The following is a 15830-nucleotide window of genomic DNA, read 5'->3' on the forward strand; positions in this document are numbered from 1 at the left end:
CCAAGGCATGAGTGGAGGCAGCACTTACTGCGTCTGCAGCAAAAAGCCTGCCTCTTCTGCTACCAAAGATGTGTGGGGTGAGTCGTCAGAGGTCCTGGGGAAAATACTTCTGAGACAACTTGAAGTGGAGCTGCTGTTCTGTTAGGCAACAGGCTGAAGCTGGAAAAATATTTTTATTTTTGACAGCTACGCGACCTATTTTACCTTTAGGCTGATGTGACCTGGGAAACATTAGCAAAGTTTGAATAAAAAGATGATTTTAATGAATGAAGTTAATTTTTTTTTCTTAATGGCATGCTTGAATTCATACATTACTGCTGTGAGATTAGAATTTTAGAAGCATGAGGAACATTCATCTACATTATACTACTGTAAGATAGTGATGAACTTTCTGTGAAAATTGATCCCACACAGATAGTTCTAAGATTAGAAACCAACATTCTGATGTATCATCAAGTGTTCAATTTAAATTCCATGATAGGTGGCCTAAACATAAGAGAGAGAATTTTCTAAATAGGGTCCCTGAGATGTAATCCTTACATTTAATAGGTTACTCATTACTTTTAAAAGAATTTATATCATTGGAAAGAGCTTCCATTAATTTGTTTCAAAATAATTCTGAGGGACTTCCCTGGTGACCCAGTGGGTAAAACTCTGTGCTCCCAATGCCGGGGGTCCGGGTTTGGTCCCTGATCGTGGAACTAGATCCTGCATGCATGCCGCACCTAAGAGTTTGCATGCTGCAACTAAAAGATCCCACGTGCTGCAATGAAGATCCTGCGTGCCGCAGCTGAGACCCAGCGCAGCCTAAATAAATAAATAAATAATATATATTTTTTTGCGGTATGCGGGCCTCTCACTGTTGTGGCCTCTCCCGTTGCGGAGCACAGGCTCCGGATGCGCAGGCTCAGCGGCCATGGCTCACGGGCCCAGCCGCTCCGCAGCATGTGGGATCTTCCCGGACCGGGGCACTAACCCGTGTCCCCTGCATCAGCAGGCGGACTCTCAACCACTGTGCCACCAGGGAAGCCCTAAATAAATATTTTTAAAAACTCTCAAATCATGTTGAAATAGGGAAATAAAATAGTGTGAAAGGGCAGTGGAATCAGGTAAATATTTAAAAAAATAATAATTCTGATTCTGCCTGAAATATGTTTTGAAACAGTTAAAGGGCAGCAGAGGCGATAATAAAAGGAAATGAAATTCTTTAGTCATGTCTCCATTTAAAAGTTGGCGGTAATGAGCAGTTATTGTTTGTGCTTGCACAGCATCCCTTGCCTTTTATTGAGGTAAGAGAACTTCACTGCTTTCCTTTTGGGAACTACTTCTTTCCCATTCCACTCCGTACGGTCAAACCCATCCCCACCACAGCCTCTCCACCACAAACCACATAGTGATGGGCTTAGGACCTGGACTGGGCCAATTAGTCTCTCCTGGGAATTTGAATCTTGGATGGAATGACATTATTTGGGTTTCTGGTCTTTCAAAGCTTGGCCATTTGGATTTTCCCTGCCAGTCCTTCTATTTGCTGAGTCACCAGTATCCTTCCAATAAAGTTCATTCTTGCTTAAGTGATCCAGAATCAGTGTCTGCAACTTATAACAGAATCCAAAGAACTGTGACTGATACAGGAGACTCTGAGCAAAATATGGTGACTGGTTTGTCACTATGGCTATAAGAGAAAGGGAGAGGGTCAGGAAAGAGTACGGAAACAGAGTTGAAAGGGAGAAATCTTGGAGAAATATGTTCACCAAGTATTGGAAATATACAGTTGATTTATATATGTTTGTTTGTTTTTAATCTTCTATCCATACCAGGCTTATATGCAGGTATAGTTATGTAGTTGGCCAGTGTGGCCTGATTAATGTCAGGATTCCCTGACAGCTTGATATTCACCCATTTCCACCGGAGCCAGTAAAATGGAAAAACATTCTATTACGTACACATCTCCCTTCTTCCCTCCCTCTCTTCCTCTGCTTTTACACAAACTAGATCATATTATCCCTATTGATCTTCAACTTGCTTTTTTACACTTAGTGATATATCTTTGACATCAGTGTGTAAAGATCTAGTAAGTTTTTTTTTTTAGTGGCCACTTAGTATCCTAATAATTTGACTTGTCCCCAAATGATGGACTCTAGTTCTCTCCACCCCACTCCCTCCCTCTCCTTCTCTCTTTTTTCCCTCTCCCTCTCCCTCTTTCTTTTGGATATGACCAAGCTATCATGAACATTCTTTTACATAATTTTTTGCACTTTTTTAAAAATTAATTTTTATTGGAGTATAGTTGATTTACAAATGTTGTGTTAGTTTCTGCTGTACAGCAAAGTGAATCAGTTATACATATACATATATCTACTCTTTTTTAGATTCTTTTCCCATATAGGTCATTACAGAGTACTGAGTAGAGTTCCTTGTGCTATACAGTAGGCTCTTATTAGTTATACATTTTTGAAAAGATTTTATATTTATTTATTTATTCTGGCTGAGCTGGGTCTTAGTTGTGGCATGCAGGATCTTTGTTGTGGCATGCAACATCTTTTAGTTGTGGCATGCGGACTTCTTAGTTTCGGCATGCAAACTCTTAGTTTCGGCATGCGAACTCTTATTTGCGGCAGGCATGCGGGATCTAGTTCTCTGACCAGGGATCGAACCCGGGCCCCCTGCATTGGGAGCATGGAGTCTTACCTACTGGACCGCCAGGGAAGTCCCTAGTTATCTATTTTATATACAGTAGTGCGTATATGTCAATCCCAATCTCCCAATTTATCCCTCCCCGCCTTCGCCCTTGATAATCATAAGCTTGTTTTCTACATCTGTGACTCTATTTCTGTTTTGTGAATAAGTTCATTTGTACCATTTTTTTTTAGATTCCACATATAAGCGATATCATATGATATTTGTCTTTGACTTACTTCACTCAGTATGACTATCTCTAGGTCTATCCATGTTGCTGCAGATGGCATTATTTTGTTCCTTTTTATGGCTGAGTAATATTCCATTGTATATATATGTGCCACATCTTCTTTATCCATTCATCTGTTGATGGAACATTTAGGTTGTTTCCATGTCCTGGTTATTGTAAATAGTGCTGCAATGAACACTGGGGTGCATGTATCTTTTTGAATTATGGTTTTCTCAGGGTATATGCCCAGTAGTGGGATTGCTGGGTCATATGGTAGCTCTATTTTTAGTTTTTTAAGGAACCTCCATACTGTTCTCCACAGTGGCTGTATCAATTTACATTCCCACCAACAGTGCAAGAGGGTTCCCTTTTCTCAGTACTCTCTCCAGCATTTATTGTTTGTAGATTTTTTGATGATGGCTATTCTGACCAGTGTGAGGTGATACCTCATTATAGTTTTGATTTTCATTTCTCTAATGATTAGTGATGTTGAGCATCTTTCCACGTGCCTATTGGCCATCTGTATGTTTTCTTTGGAGAAATGTCTATTTAGAACTTCTGCCCATTTTTTGATTTGGTTTTGTTTTTTGTTAGAGGTAACTGCTAGAGGAGGTCATCGAGAGGATGTGACCACTGGTTAACCCCTGAGATGGACTCAGGCAACTGAAGGCTCCTCACCCCCTCCCTCATCCTTGGAATATATGTTCTGCTGACCTTTCCCACAGTGGTTGCTGTTCCAAGGACATAGTCTTGAGAGAATAAAGTGTTGATGAGACTGTCTGGATGACATATGTGGCTGAACCCCGTTAAGGCCTCTATATAAACTTTGAAGATTCTGGAGGGCAGGTGCAGAGATCTACTCTTGTGTAAGTTCCCTTGCTTATTAAACCACCCACCTGCCAGTCTGGAGTGGAATGCCTCTTTCTTCTGTCTCTCCTTGCCCTCTGTGTATAAGGGCCAGTTTGCAAATCAACAGTAACCCTAGAAGTGGAATTGCTGTACAAAGAGGAATGTGCATTTTTATTTTAAAAGTGTAAATACTGACAAGTTGTCATCCAAAGTGTTTGTAACCACTTGTATTCTCATTAATTCTTATTTACCCATATTCTAATGCTGGGTATTATAATCTTTTTACAACTTTGCCAATCTGATACATGAAAAAATTCAATTTATTGAAAAAGTTGCCTTACCCTAATAAAGACTAAGAATCTCTTTTGTATTTTGCTTGTACGTATTAGTAGAGCAATTAAAACATTCTGTCTTGTGGGTAAGGACTATTTTCTATTCAGTACAGTAAATATTTTCTAAGCATCCATTATGTGTCTACTTGATTAGACTGAATTAGACAGAAAACAACATAAACAACAACAGTGTTCGGTACCAGATAATGTGACAGAGAATCTAAACATCAAAAATATTACTGGTAAAAGATCTTCCCATGGCATTACTAGTTTTTTTTTTTCGGTACGCGGGCCTCTCACTGTTGTGGCCTCTCCCGTTGCGGAGCACAGGCTCCGGACGCGCAGGCTCAGCGGCTATGGCTCACGGGCCCAGCCGCTCCGCGGCATGTGGGGTCTTCCCGGACCGGGGCCCTGCATCGACAGGCGGACTCTCAACCGCTGCGCCACCAGGGAAGCCCGGCATTACTAGTTTTGAGTGACACTAGCTCCTGATGAGCAGAATGAATTAGCTACAAAATGTACCCTACAGGTAATTGAATAAATTGAGGTGTTAGCTAGAGGTATTTTGTATTTTCCACTTGAAAACTGGAGAATATCAGCCAAAAAAAATCAGTTTTGGTTTTGTCATAATTAATAATGATCCGTTTTCTCTGGAAGTTCAGTAATTAGAAATTTGGCTCCGCGATTCCTTAACGTCACTACTGGTTTGTGACAGAAAACCATGACACTGGCATTAAGAAGGATGCTTAACTCCTCATTTGATATGGGACAAGGCAGCTATGACAGGTGTTTGTTCTGGAATTGAAGCTTATCTCTCATATCACTAGACTGAAACAGGGAAAATGTCTATTTATTGACAACTGAAGCCCTGCACTGATCAAACTGTGCAACACATTCTAAGAGCTCAAAAAAAATTGTTTTTGTTGAACAAATAACTAGTATCCCAAAGCATAGCTTTTGTGAAGCATTGTTTTAAACTATTTTCTTAACAAAGAGACCATATACAATGGTGCCCAAGAGAGAAATAGTGCCTAAAATCTACTTGCTCCTCTACTAACAGTATATTGGAAAACAGCTTGGGTTGAATTTTTATGGCTATCTAACAAATACGGAGTCTTTTATTTCAGAGAAATAAAAGGCTTTCTTTTTTGGTTTTTTTTTTTTGCGGTACGCGGGCCTCTCACTGTTGTGGCCTCTCCTGTTGCGGAGCACGGGCTCCGGACGCGCAGGCTCAGCGGCCATGGCTCATGGGCCTAGCCGCTCAGCGGCATGTGGGATCTTCCCAGACCGGGGCACGAACCCGTGTCCCTTGCATCGGCAGGCGGACTCTCAACCACTGCACCACCAGGGAAGCCCAAGTCTTTCTTAATTAAAATAAACTATGCTTTAAATCAATCTTAAGGAGTCATACAGGGAAAAAATTGCCTCTCTGAACTAGACATTTTACTAGACATTTAATGTATATTTTCTTATGTAATCCTCAGTATCTATGTGTCAGCAATATTTATTGAGCCCCTAATATGTGACAGGCATTGTGCTAGCTTGTAGGAATACAATGATGAACAAGACAGACCCAGCTTGGGCAGTAAGAAACCCTTCCATAGTCACACAGTTGGTGAGTTGGTGGCGTATTTTTTTCTGTGTAAATACTGTTATTTTCTTTGCTTTTCTATTTGTTTTTGATAAATAGCTTCTGTTTATTCTAAACAAACAGATAATCTAATCCTTATAGATGGAGTTTAAAGTTTTAAGTACTTCACTTTAGTGACAAATACTTTATGAATCTTAAGGGAATGTTTTATTTATTGACACCAAGTCATTGTCAGTATTTTGGGTTCAAACATTCTTCGACATTTGATCTTCTGGTATAAAACAACACCTAATAAAAATATAAAACTGCTTATGAAAAATTCTAGAAAATGACACTGCACTTAATGTTTGTAGTCAGGTGTTTGTCATTCTTTTCCCTGTGCCTATCTTGGTGTCCAGACTTCTAGACAAGTAGGACCGAGGGTCTAAAGTCCAAACACCAAGACCATGGGAATGAAGCACTGAAAGCCAGATGGGCCCCAAGGGAGTGGGTGAGGGGGGGACAGGGCCAGAAAACTTGTGGGTCTGAAAGTGGAAAACATGCTGAACTACTGATTTGAGACTAATGAGAATGTTAGGGACACCTGAAATAGATCAGGGCACTGTTCCTAGCCCAACTGTGGAAGAACACACCTGCAAGAGAAGGGACTTGACATTCTGTGAAATTCCATCTTCCTAGTACTTTAAACCCCGAACTCCTACAAAACACAGCTTACTCCAATTTAGAGTTTCATTTCATGTTTACCAGGTTGCATAACTCCACATCGGACCAAGGTTTTCAATTCAAAAGTGAAATATGTAATATTTTCACCTATCAAAATTATTCACTTTGCTTAGGTTTGCGTTTCTAAGGATGTTTTACACGGGAATGACAGGAATGACCCGCAAGTGACACGAGTGGGCCAGGCCCCGAAATTTAATGGTGGTATTCTGGGGTTGTTGTCTGTTTGCAGTTTTGATGCTGAGTTAGCTGCAACCAAATACTCTTCCTCATTCCTCAGATTCAGGGCTTCCATCATCCATCCCTGGAGATCCCTTGTCATTTCTTAAGGTTACCAGAAAGCCGTTTTCGACAGTACCATAAAGTATGCTATCCTAAGGAGGGCCACGACATCGGTCCTGTAAAGGGGCCACTAAGAATAGGAGCAATTTGAACTTTACAAGTTATTTGGGTCGGGGGAGGGAAGCAGAGAGCCAGAGCCCGCCGTCACACCAAGTTAGGGTCACGGCGTCTGTTCCCGCAGGTCGCTCTCCAGCCCTGGGAGGCAGTCTGGGAACAGGCGGGCTGGGTCCCAGGATCTCGGTCGTCACAGGAGGAGCCGCAGCTGAGGCTGCAGGCGGTGCAAGCGATCCAGCGGCCAGCAGCGCAAGTGCTGGAGAGCAAAAGACGACCGTCGTGGAGGAGGCCGACTTCCGGGGAGAGCGGGCGCGCGCGCTGGCGCGCCGTCGGGAGCGGGACGGGGGTGTCCGGCGTGCGCGCCTCCCCGGCGGCGGGGGCGGGGATGGGACGCGCGCGCTCGCCGGCGGAGGGGGCGGGGTGTGCGTGCGCGCTGGCTCGCCGGAGGCGGGAGGGGGCGGAGCCCTTCGCTGTGTGAGCCCGCGCGGTTCCGGCGAGGTGCGTGTCCTGGCTGACGCTGTTGCCTAGAGCAGAGCGAGCTGGACGCGCCACCCGCGGGGCTGGCAGCTGCTTTCATTTACTAGGAGACACTGTTTCCCTGCGGGAGAGTCCGGGAGCGCGCAGACACACACACGCTCACTGATACACTCTCGCACACACGTTCACGGACACACACATACACACGCGCACACACGCGCTAGCGCGCTCGCTCTTCACAACTGCATCCCCAAACCGGCAGAGAGAAGCTACTGCGGTTTCTCTTAACCTCCGCGTCGTCGGGCGAAGCAGGGCCATTGTGCATCAGGGAAAGCCCGGTGCCTGCGCTGCCGCCTCGGGTACGTAACCCCGGAGACCGCTCACCCCCTCGGGTAAGCTAGTCTCTCTCTCCTTGTAACCTGTTCGCGGTTGGTGCCTGCAGACCGGAGGGAGAGGGTGGGAGGCTGCTGGTGAGCCAGTGGGGGCGAGACCGGAGTTGAAATTTCAGGGGCATGCAGCCTCTAGCAGCGTCGTCTAGCGGGAGCAATTACTATTCCCGGTTACTTATTCTACCCAGCCCTGGAGTTGCTCCCCCTTTTCTCCCCTTCCTCGTAGCCCAAGATGTACTTTGCTCCTTGGTTGCCAAGGAGACTTGCTTAAACATCAGCCTTGGGGCGTCTGTTGAAAGAACTGGTTTCTTAAATGATGCTGTTATTTATCTTGATTTTTAAAAGTGAAATGCACACTGAGGACCTTGTGGTAATTTGGCATTCGTTAATCTGTATTCAGGCGACGGTTTCATTCAACTTCAAGAAAAGCGGTAATTGCACTGTATGGAGTGCTTTAAAAAGGATTCGTCAGATGGATTTTTCAACGGATTGAGTCTTGAATCATAAATTACTCCCATTTTGGTGATCTTATAAAGAACGCTGATTCCAATTAAAATCCCTTCTTCCCCTCTCTTTCCACAGTATATTTTGCAGTTCACTCAGGCGTGATTGTCTTAACATTAAAAGCAGAAGATGAATTAATTATGGTTCCCCACAGAAGGATGATCTTCTGTTGTAAAATGACCAGAACAGGAATACATATGTGAATTCCTAACGTAAGGAGATAGCTTTCATAGCATACATCTTTGTTAACATTTCTGTATCCACTGCATCACTCTTTGAGTGCAGTTTTTTGCACCTCTGCCCATTTCTGAGAAGATTCTGTCTTCTTTCAAGTCTCTTATTGATTTTTGATGTATATCTATATGTAGGTAGATATAGATATAAAATGTGTGCCATAGCTTAATACACCAGATTCTAAGCTTTTAGAGCTTATATTAAAATGCAGAGAGGAAGGAAGCCCAGCTTTCTAGATCCTGTTGGTTTTTTTCTGATAGATTGGATCCTTTACTGGAGCACTGTTGAGGCCCAAGAGGAGGTCTGTCTCACAGGAACCCCTAGGAACTGGGCTGTCAGTTTCACCTTTAGGCCTCAGGCACCTGATGGGTGAACTTATCACACAGCACTTGGAGAGATCTGCAGTCCAGTAATTACACTCTGCACTAACTTCATACCTTCATTACAAACAGAAATGGCCTAGTAAAGACCCACTGGCATTCAACAGTTCATTTTGTTTTCCTTTGATATTTGTTCCTTTTTTCTACCTTTTATTAAGTGAGGCCAGGAAATATATCAAATTGTTTTTATTTAGATTTTAAACTGTGTCATACAGAGTGTAATTATAGGAGGAAGAAGGGAAGCGATCATAACTGAGGTAGGTGGAGGGGATTTGTGCTACTGACGGTGGGCAGGTGCTGTGAAATGAATAAGATGACAAACATTTTATATTCCAGTTTACAAAGTACTTTCTGTACACTTCTTTTTAATCCCCATAACAACTTTGTGAGGTTAAGGAAGTATCTTCAGTTTAAAGCTGAGGGACCTAGACTCAGAGCTTGCTCAAGGTCACAGAGCTAGTGAATGGGAAAGCCCTTTTTGGATCCAGGCTCTTTGCCTTTTAAAAAATCCTGTGTCTGCTTGTCCAGTGTGTGCAGGGGTCTGACAGGCAAGGTAAGGGATTGGAGCAGGCCCAGTGGGAAACACGTGGCAGAGAGGTGGTGTGGATTATGGCTGGAACATGCAAACCACTGTAAAGGGGCAGCTCCTACTTACCTGTTGCTGGTTGTTGCCACCCTGGCTTTAAAAGGTTCTCTTTTTTTCAAGAAAAAAAGAAACTTCCAGATTTTTAAATTTGAAGTGTCTTTAATTTAAAAAACTGTAAGGACCACATTAAAAATGTATCTGGGCCACGAGTGGCCTGGGGCCTACCAGTTTGCAATCCATAACTAGTGAGGTCTCATTCAATTCTAAACTGTTTTTCTCTAACAATACTGATGTAAACAAATACATCCATCATTATGAGAGTGATTGGGAGTTTTCTGATTTTGATATTAAAATCTCTAACAGACATGCTCAACATCCAATAAACAGGTCCAGGTTTGTTCCTGAGGGTTCCTAGGTCTCTTTCTCACATCTCAGAGAAAATGAAAGAGCATGAAGTGCTCCAAAAGCGGAATTTTTGAATCTGGTGAAGCAAAAGCATTTATAGTTTAAAACTTTTCATGCTCGTAACAATTTGTTCTGCGCATAGGACTAAGAAGTGTAGGAAAAGTCAGTCGGGTACCTATCATTGCAGGAAGAGGTAGAATAGAAAGTTGGTCAGAAAAAAGGAGCATCCTGAACCTTTCAATGAAAAGTTCCTATTAAGGCTTTAGGTAATTAGTTAAAACCTACCACAGAATAGAAACAAAAATGTAACTGGAAACTCAAAGGGACGTTCGATTCCAGGACCCTGGCAGAAAAAATACTCTACTCCTTAAGTAATCTTGTAATGAAGCAAATATTTTTGAGAGGCTGCCACTTTCTCATATGTCTACTAAACTACAAAGACGTCAGTAGACTTCACTGAAGCAGAGCTGGTGGTCAGAAAGGAGTGTTATCTTATTTACATCATTTCTTTTGTGGATCCAAATAGGTCTCATTAAAAAAGAAAGAACCAACACTTGGACAGTCCCTTCTAATAGTTCTGTTATTCTAAAATCATCCTCTGGAAGGAGGCTTTAGTGATAAATAAGTAAATTTCAGTTTTCAATTCCTGGAAATGCGTCGCACATCTAATAAAAGAGCCATGAAGATGTTAGTCAATACTAATATAACAAAGTCCTGGCTGGGTGTTGTGGAGATAACATCTCTACCCTTAAGGATTCAAAGCAAACAAACATATTGCTCCTGGCAGCTTCTACTTTTCCAGCCCCTTCTACCTGCAAACTGCTTTCCATATTGTCTTCACAACATCCCTATAAAGTGAGCATGTTATTTCCATTTGACAAATGAAGAATCCAAGATTACGTGATGTTAAACTGGACCAGTGAAAGAAAACTTTAAACCTCAGCAGCTCTTCTCACTTCATACCCACTCTTCTCTGTCAGTTACCTAGTGGAGGTTATAGACATGTATATAATTGTGATTTTGAGGCAGTTGTGTGTTAAATGCTACGACAGAGATACAAAATCCCACAGAAACACAGATACAAGAAAAAAATTAAAAAAATATTCTGACTGTGGAGGTCAGGTAAATCCTGTGTAGGAGGAGTATTAATGCTGGACCTCGATCGAAAGATGGAAGGTTCTGCCAGACAGTCAGTTGGAACTGTGAGCTGAGAGGATAATGTACATGATCTCTTATATTGATGAGTTCATCATTGTAGCTGAAGGGATGACACAGGCTGTGGCAATGATCTCCAATTGGAGTGCAGCAAGAAGAAGGAACTGGGGATGTAGGGAGGGGGTGGAGGAAGACAAGTTGGTGGAGGAGACCAAGAGGGCAGTTGTAGACATAGAGGAGAATCCAGAGAGTGTAGTGCTGATTCTTCTAAAAGACTGAACATAAGGCAAAGGATGAACCAAGTATTAAGTTCTCTATACAGAGTCTGGTACACAATAAATACCCATTAACTGTTATGGCGTGTCTGTATTCTTAACATCTAACAACTGGCACATAATTTCCTCTCGTGTTATCACTTTTCTGTGGAAAGAAAGCATGTATAGATATTTTACATGAATGCAATTAGAGTGGACAAATACCTGGATTTTTAGCAATGGGAAAGAGATTGTGAAAATTAGATGAGAAAAGAACATATCAGTGTAAACATTTTCTTTTCGTAGGGTCACAGGCTTGGAGGTTAGGGAGGCTCTTGCAGATAGAGATTTTAATGTTAGATACACCTTTGATGAAGTCTCTTATCTGTGGGATAAGTGAGGAGATATGTATGCTGTGTGTTAGCTGTTTGGAAATCTACACTCACACCCAGAGAGAAGCCTTTAGTAACAGATAAATGTCCTCTACTCTTGATCCTGATTGGGTCAACTTTTAGTTTCCTGGGTGGAAATATGAAATAAAAAATGTGACAAGTAAGTGGAAGTTAGACTTGGATTCAAGTACTAGATTTGGAATGACTGGGTGGGAGAACTGCCTGTGAGAATCATGGGCACAAGATAACAGGATGAAATAAAATAGAAAACATGACAGCCAGCTAGAGTCTAGCACCGAGGACATTTGGCATGACAGGAGTTCGCTTTGAAGTTGGAGGGATTTTAATTCCCATCAAGTACAGCATAAGCCAATGTGATGATTTGCTCTTCACAGATATATTTGGCAAGTAATGGAAAATATTATGAACACGTGATGTTAGGAGCCCTTCTTTCTTATTAAACAGAGCTTTTGATGACAGTGGAGATAGACCTGGTTTTGTCTCTGTGTCAGGCAGTGCCTTACTCCCCCCCTTCCTTCCTTCTGTATCTGGTTCCCATTATCTCAGAATTTCTTCCAGTTTGGAGAGTAGAACTTGAGAATTGATCCCAGAACATCTTGCTTTCCCACTTATTGGGAATAAATAGATGAAATTCGTTTTGTTCATCTTTTCCCTGGTTCTGTGATTCTGATAGGGTCCTTCATGCTCACACCCTTCTTGCTGAGATCTTTACCTAAGAGGTGGAAGAAGCACTCAACTTTCTTCATACTTCTTTTGCTCTTGCCATGTTTCATATGCACATTGTGATGCACTAATGCATTTAATTTAACTTGATTTAGACATACGGCACTATAAATTTCGATGAGATTTTAAGAAGAACTATGTATAAAAAAATAACAGTTGCAAACCTGACTTGGAGTCAGATTAATTCCACATATGGTGAAAGCACTGAAAGCTGTAAATTTGTCTAAAAGAGTTTTACAAGGTTGGAATTAACTGACTGATAAGATGATTTTTAAATGAAGAAGGAAAATCTTTGGCAGTTTTCGTAGACTCTTGACTTTCTCCTACATGTTTGTTTGAGGTATAATATAGTCTACTTTCCATGCCAGATGAGCTAGTTCCAGTTACTTAGAAGCAGGACTTTTCTATAATCCCCGTACTCCCCAGCACAGCCTGTTTGGCATACAGGATATTGTTCGAATAAGTTAGTCCCATCCAAGCTGATCGCTTCAGTGGGAACACAGTCAATGCTAATGGGACAGATGCCAAGAGCAGTGGAGGAGGCATTTTGCAATTTTTTATGACACAAGTTCTGGTGCCTCATTTTTAAATCATTCCTTAGAAGCCTTATTATTTATAAGTTTTAGTTCTTCCAGTTCTTGCACGTTGTGTGCACGGTAGCGTGGCACAGCCTTGGAGCCTGGATTTGAATGCTAAACCTGACACTTCTTGGCGGTGTGATCTTGGTACTGGCTCTGGGATCGAGCTAACATATCTCCCCTCAGTCTCATTTTCCTCATCTGTAAAATGGGAATTCTATTACCTTGATGACAGGGCTATTCTCAGACTAAATAAGATATGCATAGTAAACATCTAGCACAATGCCCAGTGCATAATAAAATCTCAGTACTCACTAATTCCTTCCCTTTGCCTCCCCTTTCCCTCCTACCTTTGCCTTCCTCAACATGAGGATAGAATTCACTTAAATTGTATGTCCCATGTAAAATGTCTTAATCTGGTCTGCCAGCCTTAGCGAGGAGCTAGCCTCTTTGTGTAATGCAGCTTTGAGTGAGCAGTGGACTGCTTAGGTGGGCTCTCCTGGGGAGAGGAATGTGTATGTTGGGGTTAATGTCTGTCAGAGGCTCTGGCAAGCCTTCCCCCTCTTTTCTGCAACTCCTGAAGCCACAGGGAAAAGGAGGGAGGGTCAGTTTTCTCCTGTCTAGGCAGCTCACTGGGGCCCTATTATAGGATCTCTTCAGGGGTCCCCATCTGTAAAAAGCACAGAGCTGCCTCTTGTGTCCCCTGTGGATTAATAAAAGCAGCATCTATTACCTGGTGGGTACAGACCTCCTAACCTTTCTCTGAGATCAAGTTCTAGTTGCCAACATCTTTCTATTCAACTAGGGGTTTCCCTTCATGCTGAATTATGTAAATTTGATGAAAAGGTCAAGAGCTCCCCAGGCTCAAAGAAAAAACTCTTCAAATTCACTTTCAAGTCAGATAGGATTAAAGTCTTCCCAAAGAGAATACTTCCTAGTTAAATCTATTTTTTTCTTTTTTTCTCTGTAACTCTCTCTGTCCCCTCCCCCGCCCCTGCCAAGCAAGTCCTTATCTTCACAAGCGGCAGAGTAATCTTTCTGCTTTTTTGATATCATTTGGTTCTCTGATGACCTAGGAGTGCAGATGAGGTTAGTGTGTCCTGACTTTTTTCAAGGTTACCCCCCAGCTCTTGGGCTTGGGGTAACCCAGACAGCCATGGGAACTACTAGCAGCCTACTAGTAGTAGTGATAACAAAGAACATTTATAGGAAGGTAGTCTGAGCAGTAAATTTTAGGAGCCTATATACCATGCTAAGTTCTGTTTTTATCATACAGCGAATTACAAAGCACTTCATTACAGAAAAGACTGTTTCTTGTGCTAAATGTGCTCTGGTATGTATGTATGTATGTATGTATGTATTTATTTCAGTGTTTCTTTAAATATCTTGCAATATAATAATTCAGATATATGTTTAGTAGTTGGTAAGTAACATTAGTTTAGATACCTAAAATAAGAAAGGCTTAGGGAATTGCTCATGTTAAATTTGTGATCGTTTGTCAAAGACAGAATATCCTTTACCTATGTCTTTACTCTCTGCGAATCCAGAAGAGAATATAGTAAACTTAAAAAAAAAAGATTCAGTATATAGTAGATATTTATTACAGTGAGGTTTGAATTCCAGGATGAAAAATATGGTAGCCAAGATGACATCAGTGCCACATCTTGTGTTTGCATCTAATTCACACAACAGCAAAGTTACAAAATCATATTACTAAGGAAAAAAAGTCTTTTAATATGAGCATATTCTCAACCACTTCCCAAGTGACAGCTGTGGTTATTATTTTGGAAATTTAGATTCACAATTGAGGTAGATATCCAAATGGAAGAGATTTATTTTGATAGAGTCTCTCTTTGACTTGCTTCCTCATCTATTCTGTTTGACACTCCCTGAAAGGAGACTTTTTTTTTTTTTTGGCAGTACGTGGGCCTTTTTCACTGTTGTGGCCTCTCCCGTTGTGGAGCACGGGCTCCGGACGCTCAGGCTCAGCGGCCATGGCTCACGGGCCCAGCCTCTCCGCGGCATGTGGGATCTTCCCGGACTGGGGCACGAACCCGTGTCCCCTGCATTGGCAGGCAGACTCTCAACCACTGCGCCACCAGAGAAGCCCAGGAGACTTTTTTTTAAAGTGCTGTTTTTGTGATAGGCAGTAGTATAGATATACTCCAATAACCCTTCAGCTGCAAAGATTCACCAGTCTTTCTCAGCCTGATGTCTTTGAGCTGATATGACTGATTGGTTTTTTGAGAATTCAAAGCCTAAAGAAATATGGAATGAAGGTTTTGGTTTTTTCTTCTGTGGAAACATTAATTACCTACAATCTGATTTAATTTGGGCACAGCTTATCTTCTTCAGCTTTGGGTCAAAGCTACTTATCATTTCTTGAAGGTATTTAATATCATCTAAAGATAGGGCTTCCGAATTGATCAAATGTCATTTGAGAAACTCGTGCACAGCCCTAAGGCCTTTCTACACAGTATTTAACTTGACTTCTTACTGAAACTCTAATTTGTGAATCTTAGTGTCATCCGTAGGGTTTTATGGTTAAATTTCCTTTTCTGACCTTGTTATCTTTCACAAAGTTGTCAGCTTTTGATTTGTGTTTCATGTTGTTCTATCAATATTGCTCTCCAGAAGTCTGTAGTTAATTTATTGTCACTACATATTTTCAGTTGCTTTAAAGTGGAATATTGATATATTTGTTGTACGTAACTGCTGAAGAGTTTGCAGATGTGGGTGGAGCTCATTGGCCAGCACCTTGTCTCTTTGTGGCTCAGGGTTTGGTAAGTGTGGAATTGGGACAGGAAGAGTCAGTTACGTGGTTTAGCTATGTATTGCCTTTGTAAATAAGGACATACTTTACCCCTTGTCCGAATGGGGCATGAACTTCCCAGACCTCCTCAATGTGTGCCTTGATTACTGTATTTTTCTTTTTGGGC

At 41.9% G+C, this 15830-nt stretch overlaps 1 protein-coding gene across 9 annotated transcripts in view; it reads left to right on the plus strand.

Annotated features, from left to right (window-relative positions):
• KLHL32 (kelch like family member 32) overlaps positions 1-15830 on the plus strand; it is a 266625-nt gene that overhangs the window by 27581 nt on the left and 223214 nt on the right. For 6 of the 9 annotated variants that reach the window (XR_013830872.1, XM_079939789.1, XM_079939788.1 and 3 more), the window contains exon 1: positions 7236-7629. The exons of 1 other annotated variant lie outside the window; for it this stretch is intronic. The gene's annotated coding sequence lies outside the window, so the exon portion shown is untranslated. Of the gene's footprint in view, positions 1-7235; positions 7663-15830 lie in introns of those variants that run through there. 2 more of the 9 variants (XM_079939790.1, XM_079939792.1) reach the window with 1 other exon arrangement.

The sequence above is a fragment of the Stenella coeruleoalba genome (assembly GCF_951394435.1).
Source record: "Stenella coeruleoalba genome assembly, chromosome: 12".
Classification (NCBI taxonomy): Eukaryota; Metazoa; Chordata; class Mammalia; order Artiodactyla; family Delphinidae; genus Stenella; species Stenella coeruleoalba.